General features: G+C 41.7%; 1 long non-coding RNA gene across 1 annotated transcript; it reads right to left on the bottom strand.

The window, feature by feature from the left end:
* Positions 1-5,802: 5,802 nt before the first annotated feature.
* On the bottom strand, positions 5,803-10,213 carry LOC141564511 (uncharacterized). Its single transcript, XR_012488636.1, has 4 exons — positions 9,883-10,213; positions 7,790-7,977; positions 6,859-7,280; positions 5,803-6,522 (listed from the first exon to the last, which is right to left on the bottom strand). It is a non-coding gene; the product is annotated as an uncharacterized LOC141564511 (long non-coding RNA).
* Positions 10,214-10,722: the final 509 nt, after the last annotated feature.

The following is a 10,722-nucleotide window of genomic DNA, read 5'->3' as shown; positions in this document are numbered from 1 at the left end:
GTGTGAGTGTGTGCACAACACTGGTACAATAGAGCAGAATCCAGAATCCTTGATGGAACAGGGCAGCGGGAGGGCTGGAAACCAGGGTCTCCTGAGAGGTGAAGACAGGGATCCCACAACCGGGTTCAGTGGGTTTGGGGCTGACTCACCCTCCTGTGGATAAGTTCCTCCACGGACACCCACAAAGTCAGTAACTGTGTTGGTGTGTGTCACAGGGAGGGGCCCCCTCCCCCAGCCTGGGGACAGGGTGGGGGGCCGGGGGAGCAGGAAAGGGAAGGATGGGGAAAGAAGGAAGTCTTCCTAAGAACAATAGCCCTGTGTCCAGACCTGCCTGATGAGACGGTTCCCGACAGTCTGTGACAGTCGAGTCACCTGAGGTCTCCCCCTGCCATCCCCACGGGCATTCTGGTCCGAGGTCCCTGGCCGCACAGCTGGGTCACCAGCTGCCCCCTTCTGTGAGTTACCGCCCGCTGCAGGACTCTGTCTCTCTTTCCCTCCCCCCCTCTCTCTTTTTGGGGAAGGATTTCATAGATCCATGTATGTGTATACACACATACATACATACATGAGTGTGCGCACAAGGGGATATCTGTACTTCATCCCCCACTTCTCTTTCTCTTCCTGCTTCTCTCCAGGCTCTCTCACTGGGTGGCTTGCTCTTCCCCACTTTTAGTCCTCCCCTTTCTCACCCAGGGATTTCTATGCTTCTTTCCAGGGATGTGTGTGTGTGTGTGTGTGTGTGTGTGTGTGTGTGTGTGTGTGTCTTTCTCTGCCTCTCTTTGTCTCTCTTTCTCCTTATCTCTTTTTGTCTCTCTCTACTTTTCTCCCCTCTCTGTATCTGTCTCTCTTTTTCTCTCTTTCTTTCCTTATTTCTGTTTTATTTCTCTCCCCTCTCCAATTCACTCTGTCTCTTATCTCTATCTCTTTTTATTTCTCTCCCCTCTCCATCTCTGTTTCTGTATTTTTCTATTCTTCTTCCTCTCAGTCTCTTATCTATCTGTCTCTCCCTGCTCTCTGTCTCTGTCTCTGTCTCTCTGTCTCTGTCAATGTCTGTCTCCATCTCCATCTCTCACTCTCTCTTTCTCTGTGTGTGTGTATCTTTCTCCCTCTGTCTCTCTGTCTGTCTTTTCTTTCTTTCTATCTCTATCTCTGTCTCTGTTTCTCTGTCTGGCTGTCTCTGTGTGTGTGCATCTTTCTGTCTCTATCTCTGTCTGTTTCTCCTCCCTTTCTGTCTCTGTCTCTCTATCTGTCCATTTCTCCCTCTTTCTGTTTCTCTGTCTCTGTCTCTCTCTGTTCCTCTGTCTCCTCTCTCTCTATATGTATCTCTCTTTCTCTCTCTCCCTTTCCCTCTCTCCCTCTCCTCTTTCCTTTTCCCTCTCCTTCCCTCCTTCCCTCTCTCCCTCCCTCCCTCCCTCTCTCCCTTCTTCTTCTTCTTCTTCTTCTTCTTCTTCTTCTTCTTCTTCTTCTTCTTCTTCTTCTTCTTCTTCTTCTTCTTCTTCTTCTTCTTCTTCTTCTTCTTCTTCTTCTTCTTCTTCTTCTTCTCCTTCTTCTTCTTCTTCTTCTTCTTCTTCTTCTTCTTCTTCTTCTTCTTCTTCTTCTTCTTCTTCTTCATCTTCTCTCTCTCTCTCTCTCTCTCTCTCTCTCTCTCTCTCTCTCTCTCTCTCTCTCTCTCTCTCTCTCTCTCTCTCTCTCTCTGTCCCTTCCCCTATAGCTGGAGCTCTAGTCAAACTAAATCATTATATGGAGGAAGATTGACTTGGGAGAAACTCAAGCTTCTCCTCCAAAATGGGAATATTAATACTAGCAACACCTACCTCATTAGGGTTTTATAAAGAAAGAGCTATTACGCAAAGATGCACCATTAAAATGCTATAGAATCCATTATTATTCTTGCCCCTAAAGACAGGGGGGAGATCAGGATGTCTCGAACATCTTTCTTTTACCTTTCATGGGACATGGATTCATTTTCAGGAGTTCACATCCAGCCTCAGATTCTTATTAGCTCTGTGACCCTGGGAGAGTCACGTAACTCTTCTTATTAAAATTAATTGGAAAAGGAAATGGCAAAGCACTCCACTATCTTTGCCAAGAAAACCCCAAGAAAGGTCATAAAGCATGGGACACAATGGAAACAACTCAACAGCAACACTCTTCATAGCAAAATAGGAAAGGGCATGCAAAGGAAGGGAAGAAGAAGGGACAGGAGGGGAGGGGAGGGAAAGAGTAAAAAGAGGAGGAGGGAGGAAAAGGGAAGGGAGAAGAGGAAAGAGGAGGGGAGGGGAGGAAAAGGAGAAAAAGGGAGGGGAAAGGAGGGGAGGAGAGGAGGAGTAATCTTTCTCCGAGCACCACTTTCCCTATTTCTGGATTTCCATTACATTTGTCTCCTGACATGCATTTGTTCCATCCCATGTTTTCACACCAGGACACACCCAGCTTGGGTCATATTTTATATCTAAGCCCTATAGAAACTGAACTTTCCTCCCAGCCACAAACCCTGTAATTCTTGGCTCAGCCACCAGAGGGAGGAAGGTGACATAAACTGGCCATTAAGGCAATCCTTTTGATCCAGAGCCTCCCACACAAAGACCAGTCAGGGATGCTTTTCCCTGGGAAAATAAAGATCTTCATTAATAGATCACAAAATGATAGAACAATAGGATAGACTTCTGTGTGTGTGTGTGAGCTCTAATCCACTCTTCTCTCCAGTCACTGATGACCTCTTTTTTTCCCCTCCAATATGTTATTATTTAAATATTTCTCAATTACATGTAAAAAGCCGTAATATTCCCCCCCCCCAGGCTGGGGTTAAGTGACTTGCCCAGGGTCACACAGCTAGGAAGTGTTAAGTGTCTGAGACCAGATTTGAACTCGGGTCCTCCTGAATTCAGGGCTGGTACTCTATCCACTGTGCCACCTAGCTGCCCCCTGTTTTTTTTTTTTTTATTTGAATGCCAAATTCTCTCCCTCCTGCCCTTCTTGAGAAGGCAAGCAATTTTACTTAGAATTATATATATGAAGTAATGCACACTACATTTCCATATTAGTCATATTACAAATGAAAACATGAACAGCTAGATGGCTCAGTAGATAGAACAATGCGCTAGGAATCAGGAAAACTGGTCTATTGTGAGTCCAAGTCTGTCATCAGACACTTAGCAGCTTTGTGACCTTAAGGCAAGCCTTGTTTGCCTCAGTTTCCTCATCTACAAAAATGATCTGGAGAAGGAAATGATTGGAGAAATCCAATATCTTTACCAAGAAAATGCCAAATAGAATCATAAAGAGTGGGACATAACTAAACAATAAAGAAGGAAAGAAAATACAAACCAAAAAGAAGGAAAGAAAGTAAAAACATATGCTTTGATCTGCATTGAGACTCCATCAGTTCTTTCTCTGAAGATAAAGAGCAATTCTTGTTCTAAGTTCTCTTAAATAGCAAATCTAGCAGCTTTTCCTCAGTTCTAATTTTTCTCAGTTTGCAAGCAGTATTTGACATTGCTAGATATTCCTGCCAGATATTCTTTCCTCTCCGTGTTTTGTGGCATTTCATCCTACCAATTTTCCTCCAACCTTAAATACTCTTGGTCAGTGTCCTTGAGTCACCATTTCTACCCTATTTTCTAATTATGGATATACCCCAAGGCTCTTACTAGCTCTTCTTCTTCTTCTTCTTCTTCTTCTTCTTCTTCTTCTTCTTCTTCTTCTTCTTCTTCTTCTTCTTCTTCTTCTTCTTCTTCTTCTTCTTCTTCTTCTTCTTCTTCTTCTTCTTCTTCTTCTTCCTCCTCCTCCTCCTCCTTTTTTTCCTTCTTCTTCCTCCTCCTCCTCCTCTTTTTCCTTCTTCTTCTTCTTCCTTCCCCACCTTCTTCTTCCTTCTTCTTCCTGCTTCTCCTTTTTTCTTCCTTCTCCCCCTCCTCTTCTTTCTCCCTCTCTTCTTCCCCCTTTCCCTCTCTCTCAGTTCCTATGGGATAAATGATCAACTCTTGGTTCCCTTATTTAGTCCTAATATTGCTTCCAAACTCCAATCCTACATCATGAACTGCTTATAGGACATTTCAAAATGGTTGGCCTGTGGGCATCTCAAATCCTACATGTCCAAAATGGACTCATTGTTTCACCTAAGCATATCCTCTCTTTGACACTTTCTGATTTCTCCTATAGAGTCCACCATTCCTTGCAAATCCTGAGCTTCAAAATCTTGGAATCATCCTCAATATCCCACTCATGCTCACCCAATCCTTATATCTAATCAAAATGACAAGGTCTATCCATTTTGCCTCTACGATACCTTTCTATTGCTTCCCCTTCTTTCTGCTTACATATCCACTCTCCTGATTCAAGATTTCATTGCCTCTCTTTGAACTATTTACCAAATCACATTATGGCTTTTCTTTGTGGAGCAGAAGCTCCTAGCCAATTCATGTCACACATGGCTGGAAATGTGACATTCCTAGAGGTCATCTTTCCTAGCTCCTTCTCCTATTCCGAAACCTCCGATGTCTCCCTGCTTCCTTTTCTTTTAAAGTCCTTCACGACCACATTCCAACTTGACCTTTCCAGCCTTATTATATGGTACCCCCCTTCTCATTCTCTATGGTCTAGCCAAATTATCCTTCTTGGAGTGCTTTCCACGTGGCACTATCTCCCATTCCCATTGCAAGGCTATTTATTTTCTCTCCTTCCCTCTGCCTGACTCTAGAATTCCTAATTTCCTCAAGATTCTGTTCAAATGTATGTCCTACATAAGGTCTTTCCACATGAGACCTTTCTTGATGATTCTAGATGCTTTCTTCATCAAAAAAAAATCCTTGTATTGATTTTGTATTGTTTATCAATGGACCCTGTTTGTACATTATGGACATTGTGCTGTTTATCAATGTTTATTTATAGACACAGTGTCTTTCCAGTGAAATCTAAGATCAGGAACTGTTTCATTTTTGTTTTTGAATTTCTAGCACCTGGCCCAGTATGCTTGAAGTTTATTGATTGATTGAATGATTGGTTCCTTTGTCACACATCCTTTGGGCGAATTCATCTAACTCCCATTAGACAGAGAGACAGAAAAATAGACAAAATACACATATACAGAAACAAAGACAGAAAAAGAGAATGAGATGGAGGAACCAAGAGAAAGAAATAAAAAGGAGACAGAAAAGGAAAAGGAAGGGGAGAAGAAGAGGGGGAGGGAAACAAACATACATTGCTGGCCTGGCTGTATTGTTTCTCCATCCAAATATATATCATTACAATGAAAAGTAGGTAATCGTTTTCTACTTGATTTTTCCCATGTGGATGATTAGGCCAAAATCTTACAATTGATTATGGATCTCACTTAGCAACTGGTACAATGTCATCTGCATCTGGAAGATCTTGCCATGTGTCTCCAAGATATTACTTGCTATTTCCATCATCATATCTGGCAAAGAATTTTAAATAATTTTAACATGTACGGGAGACTCTGCATTCAGGAAACATTTGCTTCTGCTGAGTCTCTAAGGGTGACAATTTCTTTTCTAGTCCTCGTTGTCCCATTGGCACACATTTAGTATGATGAATGATCAAAGCTACATATCTAATTTATTCACTAATGGAATGTGAACATTTTGAAGTCTGGAGATTGCAGAGAATAAGACAGCTACCTCCAGGAGAGAAGCCACAAACTCCATCCCTTGGAAGAAGGTCTGCACATTCATATAATCCCTTTAAAAAGCAAAAAAAAAAAAAAAAAAAAAAAAGAAAAGCAAAAGAAAAAGAAAAGAAAGAAAGAAAGAAAAGAAAAGACTGAATACAGTTCCTGGTGCTTAGTAGGTGCTTAATAAATCTTTATTTATTGATTGGGAACCACAAAGCCAAAGAGGTTGCATCAAATAGAGACAACTCAGTTGTTTCTGTTCCAGAAATCCCAACCAACTAAAGGGAAGAGGAATCGAAGGAGACTAAACAGGAACCTTGAAGGTCAGAAAAATGATGTGGAGGAGTAACCCCTGGCCTTTGGTCCAGAGAATTGTGTGGACTATGGATGTGGAGAGGAGAACTTACTTTCCAACCAATTTAAGCACTTTTCCTTTATAAGGGAGCCCTGCCTATGCTAGAGCTTTAGATTTGCAGCATTGTAGGATCTACAGGAGATGGAGAACACCAAGTAGTTGACTCTAACAGTGTTATACCCATCCCCCTGTCAGGGATGGGGGCCCCACATCCATATCCCACCTCCACAACAGTATTATAAATCTAGAAGATAGTTTAGATGCTCACATAGACTGGAAAAAGAAAGAGGACTATTTTCTATTTATCGATTCAGGTGTGATACGAAGTCTTTGAAGGTTGTATATTGTTGTCTTTAATATTTAAAAACAAATAAAAATTTCCATCATTCAATGTTTTGTCACAGTGGGGGCTTGTGATGAAAGTGAGGGCCTTTTTCTTTTGATTGTACAGACCTAGATAGGAGTCAAATTCTGATTTTCCTAGCGAAACACTCGATGTGGGCAAAATGGACCACGTGGCAATGTTCTCTGCAAGATCCTGGTTGGAGGAGGAGGCAAAGAGAGAAATGGAAATTATAAAGGAGATATGGAAAAGATATTTGGATGACCATGGAGGGTAATGCCTCCAGTAAAATCCTATTCCAATATCTCACTATGGCCATGGAGGCAATACAAAGACCACAGAGTATAGGCTGGGCCTGCTGACACACCCTGGAGAAGCGTTCTGATTGGGGCACCAAGATCCTTGTGTTATGTAGGCAAACCAAATGGGTTTATGAGGTAGGTCATGCTTATTATGTTTATATCGTTGCCATTGGCTTGGTATCATTCAAATATTTAACTTGGCCGCTGAGGAAATCCCGTCCCTGCTCACCTCTCCTTTTTCCTTTGATGCAGGACTCATCACTTGGAGTTCTTTCATGATGGATGTCTGGCCATCATTATCTTCATAAGCATGGGATGACTTTTGCCAGCCAATGGTTAAAAAGGCAATGTTTGACGTGACCAATGGGAAGACGCCACACGCTTCTGAAGGTCTGTGAGAACTCATTATCACCATGGCCTGGGGAAATCAGGCTGAAAAGCAGACTGAAGCCAGAATCATGGTTTCAGGATCCTATGTGAAGATTGAGTCCATCCAACCTGAAGGTAGAGTGGGGGAAAGACTGGACGTACAGCCTCAAGAACACGGCAGTTGGACTTCACTGAAGATGTCATTGGAGACAACTCTTTAATTTGGTCGACCACAAGACAATTTCATTGGCTAGTCTGAGGACACGGATCACAAGTTTATGACTAGAAGGAAGTAACAGTTATCAAATATAATCACCTGATTTGACACATGAGAAAAGAGGTTCAGAAAATTTAGAGAGATTTGCCAGGGTCTCATAAGTAATAAGTATCTGGGGCATGATTTGAACTCAGATCTTCCTAATTCCAGACCCAGTATTCTAGTTGCTACAACCCATTTCCTCTTAAAAATGAGGAAAACTACATAATTAAGTAAAAAGATTGCCGGTAGTCAGAGGATCTGGGTTCAAATCTTGCCTCTTTAGCTTATTGTCTAGGTGTCCTTGAGCAAATCATTTGATTTCAGGGACCTCAGTTTCATTTGTCAATAAAAGGAAGGTGGTGTCTGGGTCATCTTCCAGATCTGTCTGGCTCTATGATCTATGACTTATATTAACTGGCCACCCTGAAAGCAAACTTAATCCCATATTAAACCAAATACAAAAAGGTAGGGTCAGATAAATCTCCAGACCCAAACATGGCAAACACAATCTGCAGTGTTGGATTATGGATACCTTGTCCACCTTCCTCTGCAACTTCCGCAAGAAATTAGGATGATCCTAGAGGAAAATACTGAAGTGTCAGGAACATTTGCACCAATATCAGACTCCTATTTATAGAAAGCACCACAAGGGCAAGGCCAGTTTCACTCACGGAGATCTCTGCCATGGGACAAAATGGATGGTGATGATAGTTATAAATTCTGTCAGAGAAAAAAAAATGAATATTTATGCAAGTGAAGAGTGTGATGATGAAAAGGGTTTGAACAACAACATCCCTGGGGAATTTAATCATTTTATTAAAGCCAACACATTATTAATACAAGGATGATCATTTGGTCATATCTCTGATGAGGTCTTCACTGTAGAGGAATTGATCCCTGAGGCAGGCAGGGAGAAGACTGATACAGATCAGTTAGCTCCATGGTCCCACTGTTTGGGGAAATGGTGCAGTCTAAAATCCAAGTTGTGTCAAACTCCTGAAATCCATCATTTGTAGAGGTTTCAAGCAGACTCACCTTGCCGTGCCTTGTCAGAAATCTCAATCTTGTCCCTGAAGTTAAATTTTTCCTTAAAAATCTACTTAAGGGCCATTCCATGACTTCTGCCCTTCTTTGGGTCAATCCACCATGGCACTCTGCCTTGCGGTATCTTTCTCCTTACCCCTTCATACCATATGATATCTCTCCTAAGTCCACTATGCTTCTCCTTTTTACAGCTAACTAGCTCTTCGAATGTTAAGTCCCTTTCAGGATTTAGCCTGCCAACTCATGGAGTCCCTTTCCACTAAGTTCCTCTGAGGAACTTGTCTTTCATATGCTCTCCTATTCCTATTTCATAGTTACCATTCCTGGTAAATTGGTATTACATCCCTTCATTTTATCTGGAGCCTGTAATGTTCTCTTCTCTAAAGATCTAGTGTTCTCTGTGAGCAGGTTTCCAGGGGAGCTTTCAGTTCAGTTCAATAATCTCAGACGCAGCCAGGAGTCCAAATCCTTTACTGTCTCTTTCCAAATCTTATCTCCTTCACTTGGGCCTTGGCTAGTTTTCTGGAGGCCTTCCGGATCTTGGTCTCATTGTTCTCCACAGGACAGCCTGCCGCCACTTCTCTGTCTTCCTTCGTTCTGCCCAACTTGTGAATCTTCTCAACTGAATTCTGACTCTGAATCTCCCAAAGTCCCTTGACTCTGAATCTCCCGGAAGTTCCCTTTGGCCCTGAGAGCTTCTTGCTTATATGCTGCACACTGAGTACTCACCAATCATTACATCACTAGGAAACCATTATTTGTTGTAAGATTAAATCGATGCTAAATTAGATTTAACCATTGTCTCCTCTATTCCACTCAGAATCATACTGAACCAGGCTAAATTAGATAATTATTGTCTCTATCGGTTCCAGTGACTTAACACCTTGTAAGAATCCTAATAGTAACCTCTTCCCTAATAAAGTTACCTTTTGCCAAAGAGAATGGCAATACTGAATTGTTATGGGCCAGAACTCTGAACTTGAAACAAGGATGCTTACAAGGTACTAAGTGGAATTGAGGAGACAATGGTTATCTACTTTATTGTAGTTCAGTATGATTGATTTAATCTTACAACAAATAATGGTTTCCCAGTGATATCATGATTGGTTTGTACTCAGTGTGGAGCATATAAGCAGGGACTGAGAGCCACAGAAGATAAGGGCACTAGAAGCTGTCAGAAACAAGGAGAACCTTCCGTTAGGTTCCTGGTGGCTGTCCTGTACTCCTGCACTTCCCCCACTGAGACCAAGGTCGGTCTGAAAGATTCTCCAGAAAGCTGCCCAGCCCCAGGAAGGAGATAATAAAGGATTTGGACTTTAACCCCTGGCTACTCTTGTGGTGATTACTGAACTGAAACAAAGGCTGTTCCCAGGGACCCCCAGGAAAACGGAACCAGAGAACATTACAGTGAATTCTTCACATGACCAAACCCCAACTTTTTGTGCCTATCATTATCTGGTGTCTACATCACCCACATTATTTTAGTCTTCCAACTACATCATCTCTTAGACCCTATGGATCATCCCAAATCACTCATTTTACTGATAAGGAATCTGGATCTCAAAGAGAAGAAATACTTACCCAAGGTTCCATAAACAAGTAGTAGATGTAGGATTTGAATTTTCTGAACATTCAACTCAGGTCCCTTACCATCCTTTCTTGGGATTCCCAACTCACTGCCATCATCCAGGTTTTCCAAACCTTAGAGAAGAGTTATCTTCTTGCATCTTTGTCCCCTAATTGGACCCTAGCAAACAATATATATTGAGCCAGGTTCTGAGAATGACTGATTGGTTGAGAAGGATTCCCAAATCTACACATCGAAATGTTATGGGATAGTTAACTGGAGAGAGATGGAAAGGTCAGGTCCAGTGCCTTGGTGAAGGCAATCCATTCACTCCACAACTGCATTGAGACTCAGGCAAATAGATCCCTAAAATTCCTCCTTTGTATAGGGATTCATGTGTTCAATTTCAGAAGGGCTTAACACCTCCATAAAATAATGCTCTGAATCATTTCTAGTCTCGGGGAAGAATTTGTAAAGCTTTTATTTCTGTACTCTTTCCCTGTGACTCCTTCTTTCACAGAAGCCTTATGATGTTTACAAGGGTTGAAAACTCAAACAATGCAAAGTTCAAAGCCAACTTCAACAAATCAGAACAAATCCATTAAAACATTAAAGACAATATTTAATCAGAAGGCTATACACCTCCATAAAATAATGCTCTGAATCATTTCTAGTCTCGGGGAAGAATTTGTAAAGAATTTGTATTTCCACATAAAGATGGTTGTTGTTCAGTAAATGATGAATCATGTCCAACTTTTCATGATCCCATTTGGAGTTTTCTTGGCAAAGATATTGGAGTAGTTTTCCATTTCCTTCTCTAGCTCATTTTACCGATGAGGAAACTGAGGTAAACG

Source organism: Sminthopsis crassicaudata, chromosome 3 (genome assembly GCF_048593235.1).
Source record: "Sminthopsis crassicaudata isolate SCR6 chromosome 3, ASM4859323v1, whole genome shotgun sequence".
Classification (NCBI taxonomy): Eukaryota; Metazoa; Chordata; class Mammalia; order Dasyuromorphia; family Dasyuridae; genus Sminthopsis; species Sminthopsis crassicaudata.
The sequence above is the reverse complement of the archived record's forward strand: the minus strand, read 5'-3'. Positions and strand labels throughout refer to the sequence as shown.